The sequence below is a fragment of the Lutjanus erythropterus genome, chromosome 5 (assembly GCF_056507025.1).
Source record: "Lutjanus erythropterus isolate fLutEry1 chromosome 5, fLutEry1.hap2, whole genome shotgun sequence".
In the NCBI taxonomy this organism is placed as follows: Eukaryota; Metazoa; Chordata; class Actinopteri; order Lutjaniformes; family Lutjanidae; genus Lutjanus; species Lutjanus erythropterus.
Window position 1 is genome coordinate 14,924,378 of NC_139321.1, and position 19,260 is coordinate 14,943,637.

The following is a 19,260-nucleotide window of genomic DNA, read 5'->3' on the forward strand; positions in this document are numbered from 1 at the left end:
TAGAGAAGCTATTTGCAGAGCACACACAGTCCATTTAGTTTCATTCCTTGGATTAGGCTGTATGCCGATTTCCAATATTAAAAGGGTATTGTAAATTGTATTGTGGCAATTATATTGCCACTTTAGGCTGTTTGCCAATTATTCATTTAAACTTTACATATACAACTATGGTGTTTTGGGTTTTTTTTTTTTTTAGATTTATTTTTTTCCTATATGGGACCCAATTTCAAAACTTTTTCTCTGGTACCATTCTAGAATTTATTAATTAGCACAATACAAAAAGTGTAGCGGAGGCTAATGGGAATGTTATTACCTTGTTGATATTTAGTAATGAATCAAAGCGTTAGATATTTTCCAGTTTTGGTCTGATGATGGCGCTACAAAGGAAAAGTCAGGGAGGCAAAGTCAATTCTATTCTTTCTAATGGAGTACAAATGTTTTATGGCAATCCATCTAACTGACCGACCAAAATCCATGTAGCCACACCACTGGCATTTCTAAAATGTTTATGTGCAAGAGCAAGATTGTGCACAGCTTTGTCAGGTTTGATACAGTGAAATGGAAATGAAAAATAAAGTGAGAGACAAAATCTGGGATTCAAATGGCTCTATTCCTTAAAAAGGTTGTAAAGTCAGCAGCAGTGCTTACTGGATGTGGACCACCGACATAAATCCCCTCAACAAATAACTACTGTATCTGGCCTTTTTTGTTTCTTCCATTTTGAGAATAACCAAACAAGCTCTATGCTAGTAATATAAACTGATAATAAAAGCTGAAATCTCCATGAGGCATGTAATTAACTGTATGCTACAATAACATTTATCAAACCAAACGTACACTTGCTGCAATTACAGGATGAAGCTAGAGTTGTTTTGTACTTTTCCTAAAGACTAAAAGAACAGTGACATTAGTCCCTCTTCAATATTTTCCAGCTTCTCTGTATGTAAAGTTTTATTTTTACAAAAAGTCATTAATTTCTTTACACTACATTATATTTACTTACTTGATGCCTTTAACCCACATGACTTATAATAATCAACCATAAGGACAACCCAAACATTGTGAGAATTATGAAGTACATCATTTTAATCAAATATGCTGAACTACTTCAAGTGCTACATACAGAAAGATTTTCTTTTAATAGGCCAAGGTCTACAGTACAAGATTTGTAGAGTTTCTGCTCAGCTCAGTCAATTAGGAGCCAGTTCCACCATTATGGAGCCAGGACTGGAATGTAGAATTGGCCTGAGCATCCACAGCATGGTAGGCAAGCACCAGTGTCTTGAATCAGATTCGACCAGACACCAGTATCCTGAGCAGGGTGTGAAGGAGTGGTGAACTGGGGGAGAACAGCCTGTCAGCTGCATTCTAGATCGGCTGCAGAGGTCAGACGGTACTTGCAGTCAGACCAGCCAGGAGCAACTTGCAGTAGTCTAGATACCAAATTATATGCGCCATGAACATATCCTTTTGATGTTACAGAGAATGAATCTGCAGGAGCAGGTTGTTGCAGCAGTGTTGGCAGGAACAGCTGGTCATCCAGTGTCTTACCCATGTTCACTGCAGTCTGAGCCAGGGACACCACAGAGGTCTCAGCGGTAATGGAGAGGTCATGGACGGGAGGTGCCTTCCCGGGAAGGAAGATCAGCTCAGCTCAGCTTTTGCCGAGGTAGAGCTTCAGGTGGTGTGCAGACATTATCCTGCTAGTGTCATCTGCATAGGTGTGGTGAGAAGAGCTACGAGGGACTAACAGAGAAAATAATACAGCGGAAGGGACCCTGAATAGAACCCTAAGAGAAAACAGTAGTGAGGATATAAGGTTCAGACATACGGGGACCACAATGGAAAGGTCTTGGACTTCACCATGTTGTCCATGATGACGTCATATACACTGGTACTGCTTTTACTATTGTATTATATTCTTTATCACATAAACTAAACTAAAAAGTACTTTTGGTGCCTAAACTTAACAAAGGCACTCTCAGTTGAGTGTTCTGCAGAGGAACGTGACTGGGTTGAGGGGGGGCAGGAATATTGTCCTGGTAGAGATGTGCTGACAGTTGAGTGAATACAACATGCTCAAGTGTTCTACAAATAAATGGAAGAAGAAAGAAAGGTCTGTGTGGGTTGGACTTCTTCAAAAGAGGGTACACTAGCTGCTTTTAGAGACTTTGGAAAACAACCTGTTGTCAGAGTAAAGATAGGGTCAAGAGGGCATGTGAGTGGGTGGTGGGAGGTCTGAGTCTGTGGGTGAAGAAGGCGGCTGATGAGAGTGCCGTAGGAGTGTTCTGGTTCAATTAGCGGTTCTGAGTCTGGTGTGATCCAAGTCTCACTGAAAGCAAGGAAATCCAGAGATGGCGTGGAGCTGTAGGCAGAAATGAAGTCTGCATGGGAAGCTGACTGGTAGTTATACAATAATTAGCTCCAACCAAGCAATGTGATTGTTCAACAATTTAGAACGTGATCAAATTGGACTGACTGCACATTGTGTTCATTACTTCAAATATCACAGCTTCATTTCCATGGCAATGTCATAACTGCCACAGCTGGAGCAAAAAAACAGTGGGCTACAATACTGATACAAAATTAATTGTTTTGTTGCTAATTTTGTATGCGGCAAACTGTGAGTTTTGTGACCTCAATAAAAATGCTGTTTTTGCAAGACTTAAGGCCAACAAATGTGGATTGAAGCAGAATATTTTGTTTTCCAATAAATTTTGCTCTTTGGTCTTTAAAACTATGAAGTTATTAGAAGTGTTTTGATTGTTGTTAAGCACCTTCCATCACCTGTTTCCTGGTGAGATTGTCACAAAGCACTAGCTGCTTAAAAATACATGTGAGGTCGCAGCTAAGGCTATTCAAGGGTTATAGATACTGATTGTTAGTCACAACAAGACTGAGCTAGTAAAGCAGTCTTGTGTTTATATGTGTGGTTTTAATTCAGTTTGGGAAATTCCACAACCCTGAGAAAGCATTAACGTTACCTATCAGTACTGTCATAATTAGCGCTTCACTGATCTGACATCTGAAACTCTTGTGCTAATAATGACAGTAAAGCAGCAGAGCAGTATTGTTAATTCCACAGGAGTCAGTGGGATAGATACGATTAGACAGTTTACAATGATGTTGTAAGCATGTGTGGGCTATGGTATCTAAAAGAAGAGCGCTGTACAGGCATGAAAAGTATACAAATCAAAAAGATATTTAGCCCTGACAATGTTAACCCACCATCTTACTCGTCTTTCTATTAAACACTGTTTTGTCTTTGTATGCCTAAGAGTTTTCATGTGACGAGGCAACAGCTACAAAGGAGTGACTTTTCAAACACAAGTGCTAATTGCTCTGTTGGTTACAGAACAGCCAACTGCAGCAGAATAAGATGCATCAGACTTTTGATAAACACATTAGGTCAGTGGTTGTGCATGCATTGTTGTCATTTAATGGTATTTGTCGATATAAAAAATATAAAGAGAAGTTCAAGAGATTCACACTAAATCTTAAAAAAAACTTTTCACACGTTGCTGTGCTCAGGCTCATGTCCACTTATTTTATTCTTATTTAACCATAGAAAAAATATTCAGAGGAACAGACATGAGACAAAAACTAAATTCACTCACAAGGGTTATATCAAGCCACATCCTTCACTGTTCAAACGCTACCTGCTGTCACACTGCAGGACACTGAAGACTTTCAAGTGTGACTGCAAAACGTGCACTGTCAATGACAAACGCACAAAATCACAACTTCAAAAACACTGACAAGAACAAAATTATGCAAATTCACACAAGTCATATTGTACACGGTATTGAATGATAATGTAACACCGGATGCACCTACACATACACCACACACACATGCAATATATAACTGTCAAGTCTTGACGCAAAAGCACCTCATTGTGCCTTGATTAATGACTCCATGCATCATTAACCTTCTGACACAGACCCAGGAAATTACTGCTGTATTTACACACTCACACATACAGCTGTATCTATGCATATACACGCACTCACACACAGTGCTGCTGCTTTCCAAGGTTCGGTATTTTAATATCACCAGGTGATTAGGTAAAAATGAACATCAACAGACACAGACACAAATGCACATATACTTCTATACACACACACAGTTTGCCAAGGTTCATTAATTTCACATTATCAGGTGATTAGGAGTTGTGATTAAGAAGCTGGTAGGAGAGAGTCGAGACACTGAGATGAACATTGATTCTTCATTTCCTTTTAAACTCATACAGAACTCAACGAGCTGTGAAAATATTTGAAATTTAATTGTACTATAAAAAATTCAAAATGAAAACCAATATAATGGATCATTTTTTTTATATGCAGCAGAAATTCATGCATTGAAACAAAAGAGGCTTTTAAAGTATAACTGAAAATTTAATTCCATCCTGTTTTGTATTTAGGAAATATAAACTATAATGATGATGATGCAGATAATGTTCCATTTTTCAAAAGAGGATAAAGCAGCGATGAACATTTCAAAAGAGATCTTTTTAATTTCCAAAGACACCTGAACTTACAGTCTCTGGATGGACAACTTTGCGACTGACTGATTGATATAACACACTTTTTTCACTGGGCTGTTTTTACTTTTGGATCAGGTCCAAGTCAAGTATAAAGTCTTTAGTGAGCGACTCCAAATCACGTCCTGGTTTTGATTTGAACACACCTCTGCTCAGTCTTACTAAACCCAGGAGCAGAGTGTCTGGCTAGCTGAAAGGCCCAGCAGGCCAATTTCTACAAGGATGCAAAAGCCTGCATTGCACCCTCAATTTGATATTTTACACCCTCAGTTGAAATGTGTACAATAAATGCCAAACGAAAGTGGCTGGTAAAGTACACAGACTGTGCGTCTCCATGCACGCCTTCCATTTTGGTTCGTATGTGCAGCACAACGTACAAATGGGCTGGATGAAGGTGAATATAGTGGTTGTGATGATCATTAAATAGTCTCTCAGTCAGTCACATCACAGCTGTCTCAGTCACAGTTAAACAGGATATTGACAGCTCAGCAAACGGAAAGCTTTACCTCAGGAAATGTCTGGATGATTCAGAGGGCCACCACAAATCTGCACCCACAGACAGATGGGTTCTAATTTTCCATTAGGCAGTTAAAATAAAAATGCAAATTAAAAAAAAAATAAAGAAACTGATTTGGTGATGATTACACTGGACTAAAGATGTTCAACTGTAATGTATTAGATATATTTCAAGCATAAATCATTAATTTATGCTACCTTGGCTACTTTTGTGATGAGCCATGCTAATCAGTGATCTTAGCTGCAAAAAGCAGAATATGGGGTTATAATTGACCAGTCTGATGTGTGTCAAGGTCTGTATGGTTATACAGTAGCAGCCTGGTGTTGTTTCGGGTGATTTAATGGCAGTGAGTGGTTGTCTGTAATGACACTGCACTCTGGCACTGAAGTCCTCTTCTTAACTGCATGGCTTTCATTCTAAAAGTCAGAAGACTACAGATTTCACTCATACACACCTTCTTGGGGGATACAAATATGTCATTGAGATCAGCCATACAAAGACACACAAACAGAAAAAGCATGGAGAGATGGGGAGATGACATACAACTAAGATCTCCAGCTGAAGTTGAACTGGGGACATTTGACAACTGCTGCATTTTAAAATCTGGTATAAAAGAGAAACAAAAACAAACTCGGACTCAATGCATTTCATGTTACAAAGCTTTCTAGCCTCGAGGATGCTCAGGGATGCTGCATTTATGTCCACCGGGTGAGGAGTTTACTCATACTCACTAGAATACATACATTTTAATTTATTAATTCACTTCAAACCACTCATATTATATACACCACATAAAATCGACCCTCTAACTCACAGTGTAGTTAGTTAACAGACTGAAGATCACTTTTCAGTTAGCATACCCTGACAAGCTTTAACTGCTCCATCAATGAATCATTCATGCAAGTTAAATGATACGAGTCAAACATGAAAGGTATTAGCAGTTTTTTTTCAAGGGCTTCCATGAACAATCATTAATCATTTATGAAGGTAAACAAGAGCGAGTGGTCACTGAGGCGGAAAGATGCAGGGAGGGAGGGACAAAAGAGGAGGAAGAGAGGAAAAATAAAGAAACTGGAGGAGACTGCAGACTTATGATTTTCATTAAATAAACATTTCAGAACAAAACAGAGGAACAAATACCTTTAACATTATTAAAAGTCACAGTTATTGGAAAAAGAAGTACAAGACTGAACTTATTTAGTTTTTACATTCAGAATTTACAGCCTCAAGAAGTCCAGATTGCTCAGCAACTTGTTGAGCTACGTTTAACAGTAAAAACAATACAAATACCTCTCTGTAAAGACACAGTAGGCTCTAATGAAAAGCCAAAGCGCACTCTATGCACACTGCCACTGTGGGCACCTACTTCCTGTCAGACTTGATCTTTGCTTCATGGCACTTACTGGTGTTGTTCTCTCCTGATTAGATCCTTGCTGGTGTTGTATCAGCTATCAGATATACGTCGCTTTGGATAAAAGTGTCTGTGAAATGAAATTGTAAAATGTAAGACTGTAGAACCTATGGCCCTGACCATGGCTCTGAAACATCAGTAGACTAACTTTGCTGGATATTGATAAATCCATGGCACAGATAGATTTGTAGCAGAGGGATTTGTAATTGCTCCTTTTTTTCAGTCCCGCCCTTCTGTCTGTTGATCCATAATATTCTCCAAATCATATTCTCTAACTACTCTATATACTCTGTAGAGTAATGTGATCTTCATGATTAAAGTGACCAGTAGTAGCATGTAGTTGTGTAAGAGTGAGAGGATCATTTCACTGTAACCTTTATCTCCTCTTCCAAATAAGTTTGACCAACATAATTAGGTTTGTTTAAAAACTCTCCACTTGTCTGAATGCTCACATTTCATTTGAAATGGAATTTGTCATAGATTTTATCTTTCACTCATACGTCAAAACGAGAAAGTACACAGGAGTCCAATACGTTTTACACTAAAACTGGTTTAATAATACTTGGCCAAGGAGAATAAAGAAATAATCAGTACATGCTTTGTCCAGAAGTTCCCTTCAGTTCTGGATTTCTGGTCCTCCGGGATAGTCACACATAAGGTCATGATGAACCTATGCCCAAATAAGGTCAGACCCGACACATCAACAGCACATTGAATTAGCCTATTGGTCTGCAAATCCAAACAAAGGTTTTATGAATACACAAGGTCTGAGACCACAGTTCAGCACTCTTGGCTCCATAGCTCAGGGTCAGTGTTATCAAAACCAGATTACAGTTATGTTTTCTCTCTTAAGAGAGACAAGACAAACACATATCCAACCTTAGCCACCATAGCAACACTATCAAATTATTCCCTTGTTTATCCGAAAGGAGAGAGACAGTATGTCTGTTAAGAATTAGTGCGGGCATCTCAGTGACTCCAGGCCTTTGCATGATACCTAAAATTGGAAAACTTTTAGTAATGTCTTTTAGTAATGCTCCTAGTTCTTGACATTGAATTTGGTTTACAGTATTATTATTACTAATAGGGAGAATGGCTAGAGCTTCTTTTGTCTTTTCAAAGACAGGATAACAAGCCATTAAAGGCGGAAAGAAAATGTTGAAAAGGTGAATGGAAAGGCTCAACTCATGAGTCTCTAAATGCTTTGCTTAACAGAAACTGAGGACAGTTTTCCAACTTTCATTGCTAAAACTAGAGAGACAATTGACCCATCACTAGCAACTGTCCCATCATAGTGTAGCAACCAGTGAGCTGCAGGCCTTTCAAGTTTTGCATTTCTCTACATTTTAAGCAAAGTGCATGGGGCTCTAAGAAGAGCTATACTCGATACCACACGAGTGGGAAATGGATTAAAGTTTGTCTGCTCCAATGTAAGCAGCTAAAGGTTAGCATGTCTGTTAGTTCTGTTGTCTGTTATATAAATATGTGTCATATTTCACCATTCAACTAGTATTTGCTAAGATGTAAGCTAGTTTTACATAATTAATATACTTTAATAGGGTTCTTGTTTTAACATGTATCAGCTAGAGATAGACTTCTCAGCTGATTCAACAAATTTAAGCACCAATATTAACTAGGGGGGAGAGCGGTGTTTCTGGTGATGCATGTTCTTGAAAAAAAATTGAGGACTATAGGTTTGTTATCAGCCGTTCTCAACCCCTGTTTCAGCAAATATTTTATGTTTAGAAAACCCCAGATGATCGGTAGGTGGCAAGATTGCTGTCTGCCACAAAAAGACTAGCGAAAGGCAAGTCGTTTAGATGGGAAAGAAGAAGAAAGCTACACAGTACCAAGAAAATGTGTGTATGCAAAGTGAGAATGATTGAGGCAAGAAAAGGTTAGACAAATGCAAAAGGAGAGCCAAATGTGAAATATACAAAACCAGACAAACAGAGGATTACAAGCCTTGCAGACAGACAGGAAGACACGGCAGAAAGAGGCAAACCTTGCCGATCGCGAGTTCAAGACCCCGTTCCAGTCCATTCCTACCCCCCGGCCTGCATTCAAGGAAGGTCAAAAATGGGTCTCAGGCCTGCTGCCCTACGATGCATCCCTCTGGGACTAAACTCCACATAGACCAGACTCTTTCTTGCGTTGACTGATATAGAAGAGGAAAGGTGGCTGCTGTCTGTTCATTCAGCCAGAAATGCAGCTTTTTCCCTCCCTTGTTCTATTTTGTTCACAGCTGTCACTAAAAAATAGTTTTACAGTCGATCATATGGAGCAAAGAAAGAGCTGGCAGCACCCCGTGAGTTCTGATTCATCTCAATATATCATCATTCAGACATTTGGCATATGAACTAGGGAAAATGTGGGCAAAAATAGTCAAGTAAAAAGTTTACCTAAGGCAAATATGAAGTGGAAAAGAATGACACAAATTCCAAAGTGCAAATAGATGCAAACATGCTATAAACTGTAAGCAAATGACCCAAATGCAAAGCAAATGTAAGGAAATGTAAAACATTGGATAATGCAGATGCGACTTGAAGGAATATGTAAAATGGAAGCAAACGTATTCAAATGCAAGATGAAGGTTATGGTACAGTGAACAAATTTACATAAATGATGGGCAAATTCTCGCAGTTAACATTTTCAATCCAAATCAATTCTTTATTCTCTACAGTCCAGTTAGATATGACTGACTCAGAACAATTGTTGCTATCAGGCTAAGACCACCTACCTTCTAAATGTCAACTCTCTAAGAACCGGCCTTCCTTTTACCTTGTTGACAGTGGATCTTTTAAGATGATCTCAGTTCAGAATGGTCTGAGAAGATGTAGAATTTCTTCAACCCATAACGGAGCATATATTCATTGAGAATAGAAGAATTATCTACAGGTAAATACACACAAGCAGCAAAAAGCTTGGTTTCATTATGCAAAACATAATTGTATGCCAACCTATACACAACACAATTATAGCAGCTACATACAGGTAATTAGGTAAAGTAAAGTTCCAGGTACCATAATTTCATGGTAAACAGATGGCAGTTACCAAGTAATATGTTTGAAATTTCTTAGAAATTACCTACAAATTACTAGATTACTAGATTTCATGGTTAAGTATGTGATAATTAGGAAGTACTGTTTTCATGTTGTTGTTAATTACAAGAAACATATTTGGAATTTCTTGGAAGTTACCCACAAAATACCTCAAATTTCCTGGGAGTATGCATGAAAATAATGCTTGCAAATAATCATATTATGCATTATGACTTTCGGTGTGATGTGCCCCACCCCATACAGCTGCCCCTGCCCTTCAGACAGCCTAAGTCTGCCACTGCTGATTCTGATTAAAACTCACACACAAACACTGCTCTGGTTTGTGTCAGCCTCACAGCTTGAAGCTGCTTCATGATAATAAACTGAGTCTGACTGACCAGCCTTTGTTCTGTGATCTCTAGCGTTTGATACTGGAGTTCATGCACACAAATGCTAATTTGAATCCAAAAGCACTCATTAAACTCATTCAGGGATTTACATAACACATTCTGTTCCAGTGAAGAAAAAGACACAGGCGCTCATCCATTTCGCACTAGCGTTCTCCAAAGTGCTAACCCTGACATAACACTTCACCCCACACCACACTGCTGTAATGCAATAATGAAGTGTTTCATGGTTTAGCCAAATGAATGTCATGTGATCTGATACTGTTGTACAACTCTTTCCATCCTACTACAGTATCAGTGCAATCCATGTTTCAGCTTTACAAATTTTCTCATAATTGCCTAGAAACACAACTGTTTAGTCGGGTTTGTAACACCTGTGGTTAGATGTCACAGATATGGCATGAATCACTACCATGTCACGGGGAAATTCAAAATGTACATGAACACATGAAAGGTTAATGAATGTGGGAGGTCTGAGACAAAGGCAATGAGGGAGGCCATTACAACTTAAATGGCTACTGTGAGATTTTGTCAGAAAAGTGTGGAAAATGGGTCTTGGACAAGTCGTGCAGTGACATTTTGAAAGGTGTGATAATTCCCTCTTTAATTAAAACAGCAGTCGGTGCACTGCAGCTGGGACACTATAGTTTTCACAAAGGAAAAGTTGGAATTCACAATCTGATGCAGTTAGGATGGCTCAAACTCTAAACTTCTAAATTCAATAAATTCAAACTCTGCAACTCATATATTAGTCAGCCCATTAACAAACCCATCAGTCTTACATTCATCTAACCAGTTCAGGTATTAAATGAACCATTAAAGCAATTTGTAAAAGGTCATTCAATCAATCAAGCAACTAGTAAATTTGCATTTACTGGGTCTGAGCTAATGGTAAGCATAAGTTTGTTTTATCCAAAGTGCTACACACACATACACACACTGAAGGCAGCAGAGCTACCATGCAAGTGGCCTGGCCATATGGAGCAAGTGTTTTTGATGATCCACTCTACCTCCTGAGCCACAGCCTCCTCACCATATGGGCCACAAATGTACAAAGTATAAAGTGTTACTAAGTGCTGGAGGAGAGAAATGTTGGAGACACTGATATAATCTTTCAACCCACAAGTCTGCAGCTCCACAGAGCTTTTGAGTCTGTTGTTTTGTTTTGGTTTATGCAAGCGGAAACCTCCACTGCTGAGCCAACGTGCAATTGCCAAACACTGTAGTTCCTCAAATCACCACTTGAGGCTGGCTCCAAAAGTGAGTCAAGCCCCATAGATCCCCATATTAAAATGCAAAACTTTAACTCACCTGTTTAAATTAGGTTAAAGTTGAACCTATAGACCCCAGCAAATTTCTAGAATGTTGCTGCAGTTCAATTAGAATCCTTACTTAATTTTCCTCCCCAACCCCCAAAAATACCCAGCTCTATCTCAAAAAAAGAAAGAGAATGACAATTAGAAGGAAACACAATTTCCTTTTTAATTTGATACCAAATATGCTCTTGAACCGAGTTCGATTCAACATTTTTCTGCTGTGAATAGCTGTGATGGAATGAATCTCAGTCTTCAATTTTACAACAAATATGATCCACAACAGAGAGAAATGTCCCACAATTTACCCCACACAACTATGTTATAAGAATGAACATCACTGATGTGGCAGTAAGTAGTATTTTTGGCAACTTCTATGATTCAAATCCCTAAATTTATATGTGGAATAATCGTGACCAGTCAGTCGTCCCTACTGACTCTTTGTTGCACTGATGGTGAGTATGTGATGTGATTTCAGTCAGAAAGCCCACAGTGTCTTTGTTGCTTTCCATGATGGTGTCATAGGTAGTTTTTATGCTTATATAAAAAAAAAAATCACAGAATTTATATGTGAAGAAGTTACGACCCAGTCAGTCCTGCCTACCTACCTACCTACATTAACTGAGAAAGTTCTCTCTGACCGGTACAATGCGAACTAATAAAAAGCTGATCTAAAGATACTCACCCTCTGCCTGAGCCTCTTTATACTGTGGTCCATGGTACCAAAAGCAGAACTGAGGTGCAACAGTACCAGTACAGAATATTCTCCTGCATCATCCCACATTAACAGATGATTTGAAACTCTGAGAAGAGCTGTTGAGTGCAAGCGACAGAAACCTCAGAAATGTTGTACTCATCTAAGACAGCTGTTAGCTGCTTAGCAACCACTTTTTCAAGGGCCTTTGATATGATGGGAACTTGAAATAGGCCTGTAGTTTTGGGGCATATGGGGCTTTGTGGAGTGGTTGAACAGCAGGATGTTTGAAATAAGCTGGGGCATGACCAGACGTCAACAAATTATTGATTATAGCCAGTCCACATTAACTAATGAAGTCAATGACATTTTTTTTAAGAAAGGGATGGATGCTAGAGGAAGTTTTCATTGTACTAATCAGATTATTGAGGTCTTGCAATGAAATTGGAGAAAAATGTTCCAGGATTGTTCCCCTGGAAGGACAAGGTATTAAGGCGGGGAATGAGGGATGTTTCCTCTTACATCATTTATCTTGCCAACAAGGAAAGAGAAATTTGTTGACCTCATCAGCTGAGGAAATTGGAATAGCAGGTGATGTATGTTACTGATGGTGTCAAACAGGATATTTTGGGGATTACTTTAACCATTGAATACAAGGTTAGAAACATGGCTCTGGCAATCCTTGAATCATTTAAATAAATTCTGTTCTTTTAGATGCAGAGTGGACTTGCAGATGCATTGATTTCCACAAATCCTCTTTTTTTACAGCTTGTTTGTTTGTTTGTTTGTTTAAAACCATCAGTCACATTGCTCATCAATCCTGTTTCTGGCAGCAGTGGGCAGCTATTTTCAAACAAGAAAGTTTAAGATGCATGTTTCGCACCAAGCAGAAGCACGAGGTGAATACTAATGTTGTATTGTGCTTGTTGGCTTGTGTAAATATGCAAGAGTTTGCTAACACATTAGCTTAGACAACTGTAAAGGGAAAATTTGGCACTTTTCATGTGGATGTTCAATCAGTGTTGACGGTAAGTGTAGTCAGCTGAAGCAATACATTCCTTAGCACATGCTATATTGACCGAGGAAGCTGAGTTCTCCTGCCAGCAGTGCCTACATGTACCAGGATGCATTGTGCACGAACTTCTGATGCCTACACCCATGTTGCCGTGTATCACCACCTGAGTCTTGGCTATTACTTTGTTTGCCGAAACATAACATCGGGTTACAAAAATACTAATCTAGCACACCCCCTGGCTCCCCAGAGAAAGAGACTAGAAAACGATGCTGAAATAGCCTGTAGTTCTTCCATGCATTGAGTGACATTACTATGACATCACTGGATGCAGGAAGAACAACACATTTTGCAGCAGGATAATATACCACACAAGGAGGAATTTATTGCTTTGACTACATTTACCATCAAGACTGACTGGACATCCGCATGAAAAGTGCTAAATTTTCCCTTTAAAAAGTGACATATGTGAACTGTCTGACAGCTTGTTCTGGAGTTTCTTTGTGCAAGTGGCAAAAGAAAGAAATACTTATTGTAAAAGAAAGTAAAACTAATCAGGTAATGCCATTAAGAAGATTATATAATAGCCTGCTAAGTCTCCAAGCGATCTTAGAAAATAATTTGGGGACAGCGAGAGAAGCAGTGCTACATTATGTCTGGACAGAAGGCAAATTAAATTTTGGATGCAGCCTGATTGCATACATTGTCCATGGAGAGACACATCCAGATACAAACTGGGGCAATGGCGTGTCGACTTGAGTTGAAAATGTCTCAACTTTAGCAAAAATATTTGAGAAAAGAAAAGAGGAGGAAGGTAATAGAGTCAGAAAACAGAAAGAACCAGAGTTTCTGGTAGGTTTTGAATAAAAATAACACACAGGCACTAGCACAAATAATGTAAGGTGAACATTTGAGCAAACTTTTATGCTACTGAGGAATGTGTTGTTTCTGTGGTGAAGGATAATCATATGCACACTTTGACACATTTACAGATAAACATGATGTCAGCTAAGGCCTCAACAAAAGTAGACTCCATTCGCTTTGTTTAGCCAAATGAATCTCATTGGTGGTTGTGGACTCCGGTGGACGCGGTTATGGCCATGGTGGAAAGTCCTCTGTTAAGATTTGCTCTGAACTTTCAATTCATCTATTTTTGTACACAGTCTCCTCAGCAGCAGTGTGTCCACAGAGAGCTGGACTCACAAACGTCAGATCTTTTGCCTCTCTGTTCCTCTTGGTTTCCTTTGGTACAAAGCGCGACAGCTGGGTTGTTAACCACAATGCTGTGTTCTCTTCACGGCGAGGCAAAGATTGTGAAACCGGTGTTTTTCAGTCAGTAAACGCTGAAGTGAAAAAGCAGAACAAATTCCACCCTGAAACGCAATTGTATATAACACTGGACATTTGTTCTTGATCAGAGGAACAGAACAGTGTTTAGGCTGAAGGGCGCTCAGCCACAAACTCTGTAAAATTTTGCTGAGAGGGTAATTTATTATTATTTATTCATGTGTTTATTTTTTGGGCTCCTCTGTGACTTTGATGTGTGGACAGGCTTATTGATGGAAATATTCATGAATGAGGTACTGATTTAACTGTCACCTGGCCTCGTTTTTCACCTTGGCTTTAGTTTCAGTTTATAATAACCTTAGCTGTCACTGCCACACCACAAAGCACCTGGAGCGTTTCATTATCTGCTTCATAATCTGACATCCCAGAACAGAAAACCCTTTCCACACATTCTGAGATAACAGCTATTGTGTCTGCCCAAAGTGATTCCTGCCCTAAATCTACCTTCTGTATCCTCTTATGTTATCTTTTTTTCCTGTATTAACATATGTATGGATGATTGCATACAAAACCTTTTGTCAAATATTAACTTGAAAATCATAAAAAATACCCTGTGCATTTTCAATTACTTATTACAATGCATTCTAATACTGTGAGACTTGCGTTTTGTCCTTGATTTAAATTGAAGCGCAGTGTTGTATTGCAGCTAAGAACACAATTATTGCATAGATGAAAACCTATGGTGAAAACCAATCACAATCATCCAACACATCCTCATACCCAAATGCCAGAATAGGTTGATTGTCAGTTACTCCAGTTAGAGGCTCACTGGACTTTAACTACATTATGTAGATCGCATGACATCACACATGTGGTTCACATTGTAAGATGGTCACAGTCTGGTTAGGTATGGGAACAAAAACGTCTCGGATAGGTTCAGGAAAAGATTGCTGTTTTGGTTAAAATAACTATGTTATGTATGTCACATGTCTGAAGTGATGTAAGTTACTCAAAACTTGAAATAACCGAATGTTTACTTTTTGTTCCACCTAGGACTTGAACCCTGGTCTCCTGAGTGAAAGTCATGCTTGTCTGAGCCATCCATCTACCCCTCCTCCTTTGTTGCTCCTGTCACATTTATTTCGTCCACTAGCTTGTGCTGCCTAATTCTAAATGCACATATAAGTCAGAAAAAGCTGCTTGCATTTTCGCACACGTTTTACTGGTGAGGATGGGCTGTAATTATCTTATTTTCATTGACTATGGTTGGTATTTTTCTGCAATAGCCTTTCAATATGCATTATTTACTAAGAACTGTCCTCTCTGTAAATTAGCGTTGTAGGACTCAAGATTAGTCTTGATCTCAAGACCACTTTTTGAAGGTCCTATCTTGGTCTCGACTGCTTTTTTTACTTTCTTGTTTTGTTCGACATAGTGCATCCCGTCAGTGTTCAGTTCAATATATATTCTAAAAATGCATTTCTTGATCGTCTGAAGGTCTGCCGTTCTTTAATCCAAACCTCATAGCTTCATTTTCCAATGCAATGCACAGAAGAAGACTATCTCGGTTGTTTCTGGTCTTACTGCTGCCTCTTTATACAAACACCTCACTTTGATTAAAGTGAATTTCTGCTGTTATCGAGCTGTTGCTGTTGCATTTCAACTGCTGGAAACAATTAATTTTTTTTTCATGGCTTGATTTTAAACAGAACTATGATATGATCTATACTCTTTCTATAGAAGCTGTATAAAGAAGAAAGACAAATTTCTTTCCAGCTTTCCACTCTGCACAGCATGCAGTCTTCTGACCAATGTTTGAAATTCTCATTTGTGATTCAGGATTCAGGTTTCTGAGGGTTATAAAAGATGAGCTTTTTATTCCGATAATTAGCTACTGCTGTGATAAAAACCAGCACTGAAGCAGACTCAGGGGTGAGCGGTAGCATTTTGCAGTGCAGTTCTCGTTGATAATGTGACGTCCCAAGAGGCTTTATAACAATCTGCTGTGGGACCGGACCATTTCTCTACAGCCAGTCATCATGCTGCTCGCAGTTTCTTCCTCTTCGCTGCCATCTCTCTCTTTCTCCTCACCTCACTGACTCTGTCTGTCTCTGCTTAAGGCCTCTGAAGTGTAGACTCCACTCATGTGAAATCAAGCTGAGCACATTTACAAGAGCAGGAAAGTATTATTTTTCTCCCGTCTGTCAAAAGTAGAAGTATAGCCCAGAGTTTGACATTACATATACATATGGATACTCGGTCCAAGATCTGGTACAAAATGGTACAGTCCATTTTCTAAGAAAACATTACACACATTTCAAAACCGAGTCAATGAAGTTTAATGCATCTGTGATTTTTAGATTAAGTTTGTATTCAAAAAGATTTTAGATTTCCATTGCTCATGAATGTAATGACAGTAACATGAAAGTATGTTCATGGTTTTTGAAATTAAACATCCCACGTCTGTGTACCCATGAGACCCAGACCCAGCTTAAGCATGTTGGAACACCAGGATTGCAAAACACAACCTTTTGAGACTTGTCATCTATTGAAGACAAACATTATTCATACTTTTAAATGAAACAAAATCAGTCTGATTGTCAAAGAGGACTTCAGTCAGGGCCAAATGAAGCTGAGTGGAGTCACATCAGCACCAAAGACCATTTGAAAAATCCACATAGAAAGACATAATGTTAACTGAGACATACTGCCAGTCTTTTATTAAATTATATAAAAGTTGAAGAAATTGTCTATACTGTAAATTCTAATGGATATTGATTGGCTGTCTGTGTTTCTGTCTTCCATCAAACATTCGGAAAGTGATCCCAACAATATTGAGAATTTTAACAATTATATATTTATAGTTAGAGTTCATCATTATTGTGTTGTGGTGGTGTGTATGGCCATTTACAGTTCAGTTTTCTTCTGGGAATTTGTGCCTGCTCATATTTGATTAGCCAGCGAGTATAAGGTCCCATTCTGGTGCCCCAACATTAAGCCAAGTTCAAGATTTTGCTGAAGGATCCTGTTTTTGTTTTGCTATCCTCTGTGTGGGTATGTTTCCACACAGTGGTATCATTGAAATTAATATTGAACTTACTTGAAGACCAAAGCTGGGGCTCAGAGGTGCAGTGCAGAACTGCAGAACAGAAATTTTGAACTGGCAGAGGAAAGTTTGCAGTGTGTCCAGCCTCAGTGTGCCACATTCTGCTCGCTAATGTGAGACCCACAGTGAGTCTTTAAACCATCTGCTCTGAGACCTGACCATCTAAACGCCTGGCCAACCCTGTTAAAATGTTGGCTGAAGGCTCCTTTCTCTCTGTGTGTGTCCTTTTTCCTTCCTACTCTCTGCCTCTCCCTCCTCATCACCCCTCTTCTCCCACCCTACTTGTTTCTCTGCTCATCCATCCTTCCCTTCCCCTGCCCGTCCTCTCCTGTCTAACCCTCCCCATCTCCCCAGTCTGTCTGTCTCTTTCTGTGCCCTCACCCCCTTTATGTCTCTCTCTTCCCCCGAGGTGGAACTACCAATTATGATAAAATGAACCGTGACAGCCTGGACATCTGCTGAAGAGTGGACTCTATTGAGGGGATTCATTCTGTTGTCTGCTGAAATACAGAGGGAGCAGCAGAATGACAAACTGAGGTGGCCAAGGACCGGGTCGAGATGAATCCTCCCAGTAGTCGAAGGTGAAAGACTGATACGGAAATATCAGAAATATATGCTGCTGTCTGATGAGCGTGATAAATGATCGTAATAAAGAACTTCCATAATACCTGTAGCACAGATTTAAAGAGCTGTACATTAAACTATTTCAACTATTCCACCCTTGTTTCATACGATATTTCTGTCCATCTATCTACCACTAATAAGCTTTGAGGAAATTCCTTCATCAGTCATGTTAAGTGGCAGCATGTCCCAATCTGTAATGGCATTTAATGGAGGAAGATGGGGTGGATGGCTGGCCATAAAAAGTAAAGAACAAGGAATCAGAGATAATTTAGCAAGAGTTGTCTGCCCTATGCACTCCAGAGACTAGGTGATGATCATAACATTGACATAAGAGAAGATGACCACAGTTATGAGTTAGCTGTATGTTAGACTCACAGATCAGCCTCTACATGCTTTGCTCAGTAGATACTGAAGACAATCCTCCAGCTTTCATTGGTCAAACCGGGTGAAAACAATAACAGAGTTTAAAAACAAAAAAAACCCTCCAATACCACTTAAATCCAAAGAACACCGCTTCGGGCAGTGAAAAAGACCACCATCTTTTCCTTGTGCCATAAGTCACCTGAACATAACCTTAAAGATGTTAGTCATGCTTTAAATGGCATCGGTGGATACTGTAGGAAAAAAAAAATTAAATGTTGATGTTGAATATTTTACAGATATGTTCAGAATAAACATCCAAAATTGCCAGCTTGCGCATAGATACAACCTGCATTTTATTTTTATAAGAACACAGTCTTTCAGAGATAGGGCTGAATCTTCAAATATTCATACAATAAAATTAATTAAAAAAAATTACATATGATTATATATTATGCAATACATTATTGAACTTCCAGGGGAAATTCATGTGGCAGCTGCACAAGAAACAGTGCATGTTGTTATGTGTTGGCTCATGCACACTGTAGGCATGTGTCAGATAACATAAGGTTGGATAGATGTCACATGCTCCTTGTTATGCTACTGATAATACATATCATCTAATAACACTACTAATTACAGTTGATGAATAAGTAATGATTAATTAAGTTATGATAAATTATTAATTATCTCGACTAGTACCACATAATATTAATACTAGAACATAAGAGGACCTAAATATATTTATTTATTTGTTATTTTTTCGAATACATGAGAGTTGCAGGATATACTCCATGCATGTCAGACTGCACTATTTAATAACATATGGTGAAATAAAAGGAAACCTTGGCCATTATAGAGTTTGGAGAATTTATTATTCTCTCTGTCAGACACTATCTCCTTTCATTTCTCTGTCTTTTAAATAATTCAGCTCACTTCTGTATT